Here is an 11,118-nt window from a genome sequence, read left to right on the forward strand (position 1 = left end):
TAAGCAACAAATTAGGCATGGATGTATACTCTAACTATTTTGTTTCTTAAAGGATTTAGCATGGGTGTATACTTTAAGAAAGCATAAATCTATGAAAATTAACAAACACATGGAGCCTAGAGCATGGGTGTATACTCTCAGTTTTCCATGTTGATTAACCCGAGAACCCGTAAGGAGAATCTTTTGTTACTCTATTAAGCCCAGGACTCGATCATCCAAATTAACTTAAATAACTAATCCATACTATATGCATATAATGGCCAATCACACACATATGAGGAATTCAATAAAACAAGAATTAATCAAGTTAAGCATCCCAATATGATTATCACAAAGACGCCAATATTAAAATATTAAAGAAACATAACTAGGGCTTCAATCTAGCCCTACTAAAGTAATTAGTTACACATAATTAAAATAAAGAGAAAAAAAAAAAAAAAAAAAAAAAAAAAAAAAAAAAACCCGAAAACGACTCCTGGAAGTAACCTCCAATTCCTCTCCCTAAGATTGCATCTCGAATTGTGAGGCTTAAAGGTCTATTTATAGGCTTAGAGAAATCCTAAAAACTCTAGTAAACCTAGAAAATTCGTAGGGTTTAGTCCTATTACAAGTGAGATTTGGAAAACCCTAATATGGAAGTAAAAAAGAGTCTTGCGCCACTGATTCTTTTCTCCAGCGCACGGGTGCGCTAGATCGCAGCCCATATGCGCTCGATTGCACCACTGCAATCGAGTCTCCTCTTATGCACATAAGCGAAAGGCTGCGCTTGTCTAGACGTTCTCTAGAAGTGCACTCGAGTGTAGGTCCCCTGCGATCGATTGTACTGTCCGAACCTATAACTTTTTATGAATTTCCTCTTTAAGCCCCATACTTCTAGAAATGCTTTCTTTTCTTCCAAAAGCCTACAAAAACGCAAAAAACACATAGAAGAAATAAAATAACACAAACTAACAAAACTAAGGAATTAACAAATATAAGATAAGGGCTAAAATATAAATATTTTGGCACTTATCAAGTCTATGATTTGGCTAGTCGCCTGTATGCTCCTCATGCACATGTCATCCATCTACACCTCCATATTTTGCACAATCTACTCCCGAAACATCATGTTGACTAGCCGTTGGTACATAACCCCCGCATTTTTCAGTCCGAAGGGCATTACTCGGTAGCAGTACAGATCTTTGTCTGTCATGAAGGCTGTCTTCTCTTAGTCGGACTCATGCATGAATATCTGGTTATATCCTAAGAATGCGTCCATGAAACTCAAGAGTTCATTCCATGGAAATAGATAGCTGTCTTTGGGGTATGCCTTATTAAGGTTAGTGAAGTCGACACACATTCTCCTTTTCCCGTTGGATTTCTTCACCAACACTACATTTGCCAACCAGGTAGTGTATTAGACTTCTTTGTCTCGGTCGAGTATCCTCTTTGTCTCTGTTGCACTTGCCTAAAACTGGGTTTAGCATTCAACTTGTGCACCATTACTGAGGGCAATATACCTCGTATATCCTCATGACTCCAGGCGAACACATCATAATTCTCACGAAGGAAAGATATGAGTTTTTCTTTCACAACCATGTTTAGCTGGGATCCGATTCTGATAACCTTGTTTGGTTTGCCAACCGAGAATTCTTCGAGATCCTCGATCGGTTTGCCGCCCTTTATTTGCTATCTGCTCTCCTTGCAGCCACCTTCCTAGGTTGGGATCTTAGGACATTCCTTCATGGAGATATTGTAACATTGTCGGGCGGCTTGTTGATCGTCCCTTACCTCTCCTACTCCATAGTCCGTTGGGAACTTCATCTTGAGGTGTGGAGTTGACGTTATGGCCCTTAGTTCGTTGAGAGCCATTCTTTCGATGATGGCTTTGTAAGCTGATGGTCGGTCGACCAACAGAAAATGCATCATCACTGTCACCAACCTCAGATACGATCCAGCTGTGATCAGTAGTTCGATCGATCCAACCGGTTGTGCTTGTTCCCCTGTAAATCCCATCAAGGGGCAGCTGGTTGGGATGACCTTCTCCTGTCCCAGGTTCAGCTTCTTAAATGCAGACTAATACAAGATGTTTGTCGAACTTCCATTATCCACTAGGATGCGATGGAGGTTGTGGTCCGCTACTATCAATGTGATGACCAGGGCATCCGTGTGTGGAGACGATATGCCTGCATAGTCGTCGTCAGAGAAATTGATGACCATTGCGTTCCCCCTGGTCTGCTTCATTGGCCTCTCTATTGTATAAACTTTGTGGGAACTCCCCAACTGCCGGGCGTACGCCTTTCTTGCCCTTCCTAACTCACCTCCTCCTGCAAATCCTCCTACTATTGTGTGGATTTCTGGAATATTTGGTCTGTTTTGAAGGTTTCGGGTTAGGCGAGCATGCTCTCCTCTAGGCTCCCCTGGCCTTCCTCTGTTCTCCTGAGGATATCTACCCTGATTTCTATGATCGAGGCTTCTACTTCAGTAACGTTCCTGCTATCGGTGATCATGTGGGTCACCGTAATTCACCTCTCGGATGTAGTTTTCTCGGGGGGGATCTGCTCTTCTCTGTTCTCCCAAGAATCGAACAAGCTTACCATTCTTGATGAACTTTTTGATGAGATGCCTCAAAGCTATGCACCCTTCTGTGTAGTGGCCATTAACTTTGTAGAACTCATAGTAGCGATCCGAGTTCTAATTCTGTGGGACCCCTGGCATTCTTGGGGGTTCTGGTATTCCGGGTCCTTCTTGACTTCCATCAAGACCTCAGAAATGTTGATGATGAGTGCCAAATATTGTATATTTAGGTCCCTTAACTTATGTTTGTTAAGCTCTTAGTTGTGTTAATTTCTGATGTTTTTGGTTAGTTTTGGTGTTTTAGTGATTTGCAGGTTGTTAAGAGAAAAATACGGCTTTAAGGTGAAATTTGCAACTCATTCCATTAAGTCTGGCGTTTAAGACACTTCAGGGAGCATTGGCAGCAAATTTCGATTAAGTGATAATTCGCATCCAACGAGTTTCACTAAAAAGGCCATATCTTGAGTTGTATAGCTCCGATTGAAGCGGTCTTGGTGTCATTAGAAAGCTAACTCAATGATCTACAAAGTCATGTTTCACAAGAGTAGGCTAATTCCGACAAGAAGTGCACTCGAGCGTACTTTTAGTGTGATCAAGCGCACTCGCGCCCGCGCAGCAAAACACATGTTGCACGAGTGCGATCGAGCGCACCTAGAGTGCGATCGAGCGCACCTAGAGTGCGATCGAGCGCACTCGGCAGACCTGGCAGCGCTAAAACCCTAAAATTAGCTTATTAATATCATTCTTTTCCATTGTAAACAGACGAAGACGAGCCGAGGGCGCCGTACTTTGTCAAAATTGGTGTTTTCTGGGTTTTTAGAGCATTTGCTTCAATTTTTCATTGTAAGTTTATTTTCTCATGATGTCAATTGAATTGTGGATTGTTTTTGTTATCATGAGAGGCTAAATCTTTCAACTAAGGTTGAAGATGAAGCTTCGTCATTGACAAACTCATGTATTCTCGTATTTTGTTTATACAATTTTGACTTTGAATAAGAATGTTGTAAATTTTCATTCAATTAGTTGATTTATATCTTTTAATTGAATGTGATGAACTGTTATGTGTTGGAGTTGGATATTTGATGTGTTTCATCCTTCAGATACATCGAATCATTCGATCGAAATCGGATATCCGTTGTGATTCGTTAACCAAACGGGTATCCGTAGGATGATTTAATTTCAAATCGGATATTTGTTGTGATTTGTAAAAATGGGTGGATTCATTGAATAATTTAAACTAGATATTTGTAAAACATCTAACAACAATTTGAGCATAATAGTTTGTCGATTGTAAGAACAAATACGAGAATATAGAGTTAAGATTTGGCGAAGTGAATTCTAAAACCTTAGTGTTCTTTACCATTTTATTTCATCATTTTCTTTAGTTTATGTTTTATTTTGCACGACAAAAATCACGAAATTCGGAACTAGGTTAAAATAGAGTTGGTTTAAATAGAAATTGGTTTACACAACACAAATCCCTGTGGATCGACCTCGCACTTGCACACATGCTAAATTGCACACGACTCGTGTTCTTGCGAGTACAATTAAATTTGTACATCAAATTTTGGCGCCGTTGCTGGGGATTTGTTTGTTTGTGAAATTGATTTTTATTTGAATTGGTTTTATTTTTCTACTAGTTGTTTTATTTTTGCAATTTTATTTTATTGTATTTGTATTTGTTGTTGTTTCTGCCATTCTGATTTTTTTTTTAAAAAAAAAAAGGGTTCGTTGTTTCTGTTTTTCTTGCTGCAGTTTTAGAGAATTTTAGTTTCTGTCAGTACGCTCGATCGCACTCCATCTGCGATGGAGCGTACTCGAGCCTTTTCAGCGAGCAGCCTGCGTGCCTGCGCCTGATCCATTCTGCAAGTACGCATGAGCACACAACGAACGCACATCTGCGATCGAGCGCATTGTTTCTGCGCTCGAGCGCAGCACCAGAAGCAGCTAAGCACAATTTTTTGTTGTTTTGAAATTTCTTTTGTATATTGTTGTTGAATAGTTAGTTCTATTTTTTTTGTTTGGTTGTTTGTACTCTTTCCGTGATTATTCATTGTTCTTTAATCAGTTTGTTTGAACACTCGAGATTGGTGTATGCTTGGTCGGAGATCCCTTAACTTAGATTTGACACCTTTAGATCCTGACATTGATAGAACTCTTAGGAGAACTCGGAGAGCACCTGTTGAGAGTGAAATGGGAGACCAACAAGATAACATAGAGGAACCTAGGGTTGAGCATGAGGATGCTAGAGCTGGAAATCCCAAGCAAGCTAGAGCTTGGAATGTGGACTTCACTACGTCACTTAGGGAGTTGTTCGCACCTGTGGACTTCACAACATCCCATTCGCGTATAGTGTTGCCACCAACCAATGCTACTCATTTTGATTTGAAACCTCGTGTCATCCAACTCCTACCATCGTTCCATGGCCTAGAACTTGAAAATCCTTACAGTCATGTAAAGAAATTCAAGGACATATGCGCCACTTTCAAATTTCAAAATTTCTCCGAAGAGGCTGTTCATCTCAGACTATTTCCTTTCTCTCTGCAAGACAAAGCTAGGGCATGGTTGGACTCCAACATGCCCGAATCCATTACATCTTGGGAAAGCTTGTTAAGCAAGTTCTATAACAAGTATTTCCCAATGTCAAGGGTCAAGGAATGCAGAAAGGAAATAAGCTCCTTCACTCAAGAGGAGGATGAGAAATTTTCAGAGTGTTGGGAAAGGTTTAAGGAGTTGTTGATAAGATGCCCCCCACATGGATATGAGAAGTGGAGACTCGTTCAATTTTTCTACCAAGGATTGACCCAATCCAACCGTAGTATGATCGAGTCAATGAATGGGGGAGCATTCTTAAGTTTGACAAGGGATGCAGCATATAAGGCATTAGACAAGTTGTCCGATAGCTCACAGCAGTGGGATTTTTCGAGTTGTCGGGATAAATCTGCCTGTATCCCCAAGAAAGGTGGCATCTATGAAGTTAAGGAGGACACTGATTTGAGGATAAAGATAGATGCCCTGACCAAAAAGGTTGAAGCTCTTGCAGTGGGTCAATCTGTAAATTCTGCCAACACATTCAATGTTGATGGCTGTTCAATCTGTGCTAATCCTTTGCATTTAGCACAGAATTGTCAATTTTCACCGGCTTTTGCCGAGTGCTCCATGGAACAAGTGAACGCTTTCAATGACTTCAGGAAGCAAGCAAGCGGACCATATTCAGAGACATACAATCCAGGGTGGCGAAACCACCCTAACTTCTCCTGGAAGCAGAGCCAACCAATGAACCAAGGATTTCCCCCACATGCTCAGAATCATGGTTGTTCGGCTCAACCAGCGCAACCTTCTGCATCATCGTCACAATCATTACTGGAAGAAACAATGAAGGCATTCATACAATCAAATAGCCAGACCATACAAGAGCTCAAGAATTCTACCATGGCAAACACCCAAGCGATAGATGAAGTGAAGAATGCCACCATGGTTAACACCCAAGCAATTGCAAAGATGGAGAGTCAAATTGGACAGATAGCCAATCACTTGGGTGAGAGAGAAAAGGGGAAGTTACCCAGTCAGCCCGTGCCCAACCCAAATGGTCAATATATGGTCGAAAATTCCTCAAATCCTGCACACGGGCAAGAACATGTGCAAGCGATTGTCACACTGAGGTCAGGGAGACAAGTGGACAATCAGGTGGTTGAGAAAAAAGAAGACCCTGCGGGGCAAGAAAGGGAACATAGTGGCAACAAAGAGGAGAGATGCTGAGCCATCTACAGCCACGCCCATTATTGAGGACCCTCCTAGGTCATTTGTGCCGAAAGGAGGGAAGTTTGAGGACATTCTGGAAGTGTTCAAGCAGGTCCAAATCAATATTCCATTTTTGGACGCCATCCAACAAGTGCTGTCATATGCGAAATTCTTGAAGGATTTGATCACAGTTAAGAGAAGAACAAATGTCCCGAAGAAAGCATTTCTGACCGAGCAAGTTAGCTCTATCCTGCAGTGCAAGTTGCCCATTAAGTATAAGGACCCTGGGTGTCCTACCATCTCTTGCACGATAGGAGTCAGTCGAATTGAGAAGGCTCTTTTAGATCTCGGGGCGAGTGTGAATCTCCTACCCTATTCAGTTTACCTGCAATTAGGGTTAGGAGAACTGAAGCCCACGTCCATGACTCTTCAATTGGCTGACAGGTCCGTTAGGATACCACGGGGAATCATTGAGGATGTTTTAATCAAGGTGGATAAGTTTTACTTCCCCGTGGACTTCATTGTGCTAGACACAGAGCCGGTTTAGAATGTTGGAATTCAAATACCAGTAATTTTAGGGCGACCATTCTTAGCTACGGCTGACACCCTGATTAATTGTAGGACAGGGGTGATGAAGATTTCCTTCGGAAATATAACAGTGGAGCTGACTATCTTTGATATCAGCAAACAACCATTGGAGTATGATGAAGTGAGAAATGTATGCTTGATAGAGGAGATTATGGAGGAGACAATGAATGAATCAAGCATAGAAGACCCCTTGGAGGCATGCTTTGCTCAGTTCGGAGAGGATTTGGATTTGGACAAGTTGCTTGAGCAAGCAGATGCAATTTTGGAAACTGCTCCTTTGGCGAGCAGTGAGAAGGAGGAGATAGCAGTATCTGATCCCCCCAAGAATGAACTTAAGCCTCTACCAGATAACCTTAAGTATAAGTTCCTAGGTCTAGCAGATTCTTTGCCTGTGATTATAGCTTCGGATTTGGTTGATGCTCAAGAGGAAAAATTGCTAGAGGTGTTAAGAGAGCACAAGGAAGCTATCGGTTGGACCAATGAGGATATCAAGGGGATCAGTCCCTCGATGGTGATGCAGAAGATACATTTAGAGGAGAACGCCAAGCCATCGAGGGAGCCACAGAGAAGGTTAAACCCAACTATGCAAGACGTTGTGAGTGCTGAAGTGATTAAGTTGTTGGATGCAGGGATCATTTATCCAATCTCGGATAGCAAGTGGGTAAGCCCAATTCATGTTGTGCCAAAGCGGGCTAGATTGACGGTAGTAAAGAACAAGGATGACGTTGGTCCCAACTTGTATTCAGTCAGAATGGAGAGTTTGTATAGACTATCTCAAGCTAAATGCCACCACAAGGAAGGATCATTTTCCACTCCCATTCATTGATCAGATGGTGGAACGTTTGGCTGGGCATGCATACTATTGCTTCTTGGATGGTTATTATGGATATAACCAGGTCCCTGTGGACCCCGAAGATCAAGAGAAGACGACGTTTACTTGCCCTTTTGGGACGTTCGCCTACCGTCGCATGCCCTTTGGGTTATAAAATGCACCTGCTACTTTTCAGCGATGCATGATCAGTATTTTTTCTGACATGGTAGAACGTTTCCTTGAGGTTTTCATGGATGACTTCTCTGTCTTCGGTTCATCATTTGAGGAGTGTTTGCACCGCCTCACCTTGGTTTTAATGCGGTGCAAGGAGAAGAACTTGGTGCTCAATTGGGAGAAGTGCCATTTCATGGTGAAACAAGGCATTGTACTGGGGCATGTCATATCTCATCGGGGGATAGAGGTTGACAAAGCTAAGGTAGATTTGATTTCCAACCTTCCACCCCCACGTATGGTGAAGGAGGTTCGTTCTTTTCTGAGCCATGCAGGATTTATAGGCGATTCATCCAGGACTTTAGCAAGATCGCTAGGCCCTTGTGCAAATTGTTGGTGAAGGATGCCCCATTTGTATTTGATGAGGATTGCAAGATAGCATTTGGGGATCTGAAGAGAATTCTGACGTCCACACCTATTATTCAGCCGCCCAACTGGGGTGTACCATTTGAGATCATGTGTGACGCATCGAATTAAGCAGTTGGAGCTGTTTTGGGGCAGCGTGTTGATAGACTCCCCCACGTCATTTACTATGCGAGCAAGACTCTAAACGACGCACAACTCAATTACTCCACCACGGAGAAGGAGTTGTTGGCAGTCGTTTTTGCGCTAGACAAGTTCAGATCCTATTTACTAGGATCTAAATTCATCATCTTTTCGGATCACGCAGCATTGAAGTATCTTTTTTTCAAAAAAGATGCTAAATCTCGTCTGATCCGATGAATTTTGCTACTTCAGGAGTTCGACATAGAAATTCGAGACAAGAAGGGTTCCGAAAATATGGTGGCGGATCATTTGTCTAGATTGACTGTGGATTACACCGAGGACACTAGCCCCATTTCAGAGACTTTCCCTGATGAGCAATTGATGCACATTGCCCATGAGCCCGCACCATGGTTTGCTGACATATTGAACTATCTCGTCACCGGCCAACTGCCACAGTAGTGGGGGCGACAAGATAGGTCCAGATTTTTGTCCATGGTGAAACATTTTTTCTGGGACGATCCTTACCTGTTCAAGTATTGTCCCAATCAGATCATTCGGAGGTGTATTCCTGAGTATGACCAATCCAATGTCATCTCCTTTTGTCATGATCATGCTTGTGGAGGCCATTTCAATGCTAAGAAGACCGCTGCCAAGACTTTACAGTGTGGATTCTATTGGCCTACCCTTTTCAGAGACGCCCACACTTATTGTATATCTTGTGAGCATTTTCAAAAGCTAGGGAGTATCTCTAAGCGGAATATGATGCCCCTCAGTCCCATTTTGATTGTTGAGATTTTTGACGTATGGGGCATCGATTTCATGGGACCTTTCCCGAACTCCGTTGGCTATCTGTACATCTTGGTTGTTGTGGACTATGTGTCCAAATGGGTCGAGGCGGTTGCATGCAAGACCAATGACCACAGAGTTGTGGTCCAGTTTTTTAGAGACACTATCTTTGCTCATTTTGGTACGCCTCGAGCAATTATAAGTGATGGAGGAAAGCATTTTTGCAATCGGATTTTTGAGCAGTTGATGAAGAAGTATTTCATCACACATAAGGTTGCCACCCCGTATCACCCACAGACGAGTGGACAGGTTGAAGTTTCCAATCGCGAGATCAAGCATATTTTGGAAAAGACGGTAAACCCCAATAGAAAAGATTGGTCTATGCGATTGAGTGACGCATTGTGGGTATATAGGACAGCTTTCAAGACCCCGATTGGGATGTCACCCTATCGGCTTGTGTACGGGAAAGCATGCCATCTTCCCGTGGAATTGGAGCATAAAGAATATTGGGCCATCAAGCAGCTGAACTTCAATCTTTTGAAGGCTGGCTCACAAAGGAAGCTCCAACTCAATGAATTGGAAGAGTTGAGGAATGATGCTTATGATTCTGCGCGGTTGTACAAGGTGCAGATGAAGAAGGCTCATGACCAGAGCATTTTGAGACGATCTTTTGAGCCTGGTGGGAAAGTCCTTCTTTACAATTCACAGCTGCATCTTTTCCCGGGTAAGTTGAAATCTCGGTGGACAGGCCCATTTATCATTCGGTCAGTTTTTCCTCATGGGGCCATCAAGATTGAGGATCCTAAGAATGGTAACAGTTTCAAGGTGAATGGACAAAGATTAAAACCATTCTTAGAGTTGAGGAGTAAGGAGAACGAGACGACATTGTTGGAGGATCCGAGTTATTCTGAGTGATTGTCGTCTTTTATGGAGAGTCTGGATGAAGACTTAAAACTTAGCGCTTGTGGGAGGCATCCCTACTTCTTTTCCTTACCATTTTATCTTGTTTGTTTGTTTCTGTTGTGTTTTTCAGGGCAAGTGTCTGCCATTCAAGTTTGGGGGAGCGTTCTCCTATGTTACACCCGACTTGCGCCGCTCATCTGGTATTGTATCTCTGGACCCATTGGGGACAATGTGTCATTTTAGTTTAAGGGTGGGGTAGACATTTCTCTGTCTTTTTCTTTGATTATTCGTGTTGTTTTATTTTTAAAAAAAAAAAAAAAAAAAAAAAAAAATTGCTATGTTATTGATTAAGCAAAGGTAACACCTATTCTGTGGTTTGCATGTCATTGGTCTGTTTAGCATTTTGAACACAGCATATCATTAGGAATTTGAGTCTTTTGACTCATTTTTGGATTAGAGAGATTTCACATGTTTGAATTTATCACCACGAGCACACTAGCATAGAATCGGTGAGGTATAAGATTCGACTTGATTAGGGTGTATTTCGAGATTGGTAGGATGAAGTGTGATGAAACCTTGGCTTGAAAAAATAATAATAATAATAATAATAATAATCAATTTGAGCTTCTCATTGAGTAACCGGACCTCATGCCTCACAAAGCATTGAGTGTTCGGGTAAAAAGATGAGAAACCTAACATGGTTGGTTGTATGGCTAGTTTTGCTTCGTAGCCTAGTTGACTTCAGTAATTAAGCCCTGAGGGATGTTTCTACATCTAGTGCCCTAAAACCATTTGGTTTGGGAGTCTCTGGCCCAACACTCGTTACATAGGTCAATTAGAAAGCTTAAGGAAGCTAAGCATTGCACAGCCTACACAAAAAAATAAAAATAAAATAAAAATAAAATAAAATTAAGCCTTGGTTGTTTCATCTGAGCGAATTCCTATCACTTCTAAGGTACACCCAAGTTTGAGAATAAATTGAAGCCTCATGATTATATGTTAGTCTCACATTGCAC

At 42.0% G+C, this 11,118-nt stretch overlaps 1 pseudogene; it reads left to right on the forward strand.

The window, feature by feature from the left end:
* Positions 1-2,379: 2,379 nt before the first annotated feature.
* LOC148587592 (uncharacterized) lies at positions 2,380-10,114 on the forward strand (annotated as a pseudogene).
* Positions 10,115-11,118: the final 1,004 nt, after the last annotated feature.

Source organism: Corylus avellana, chromosome 2 (assembly GCF_965113065.1).
Source record: "Corylus avellana chromosome 2, dhCorAvel1.hap1.2, whole genome shotgun sequence".
Taxonomy (NCBI): Eukaryota; Viridiplantae; Streptophyta; class Magnoliopsida; order Fagales; family Betulaceae; genus Corylus; species Corylus avellana.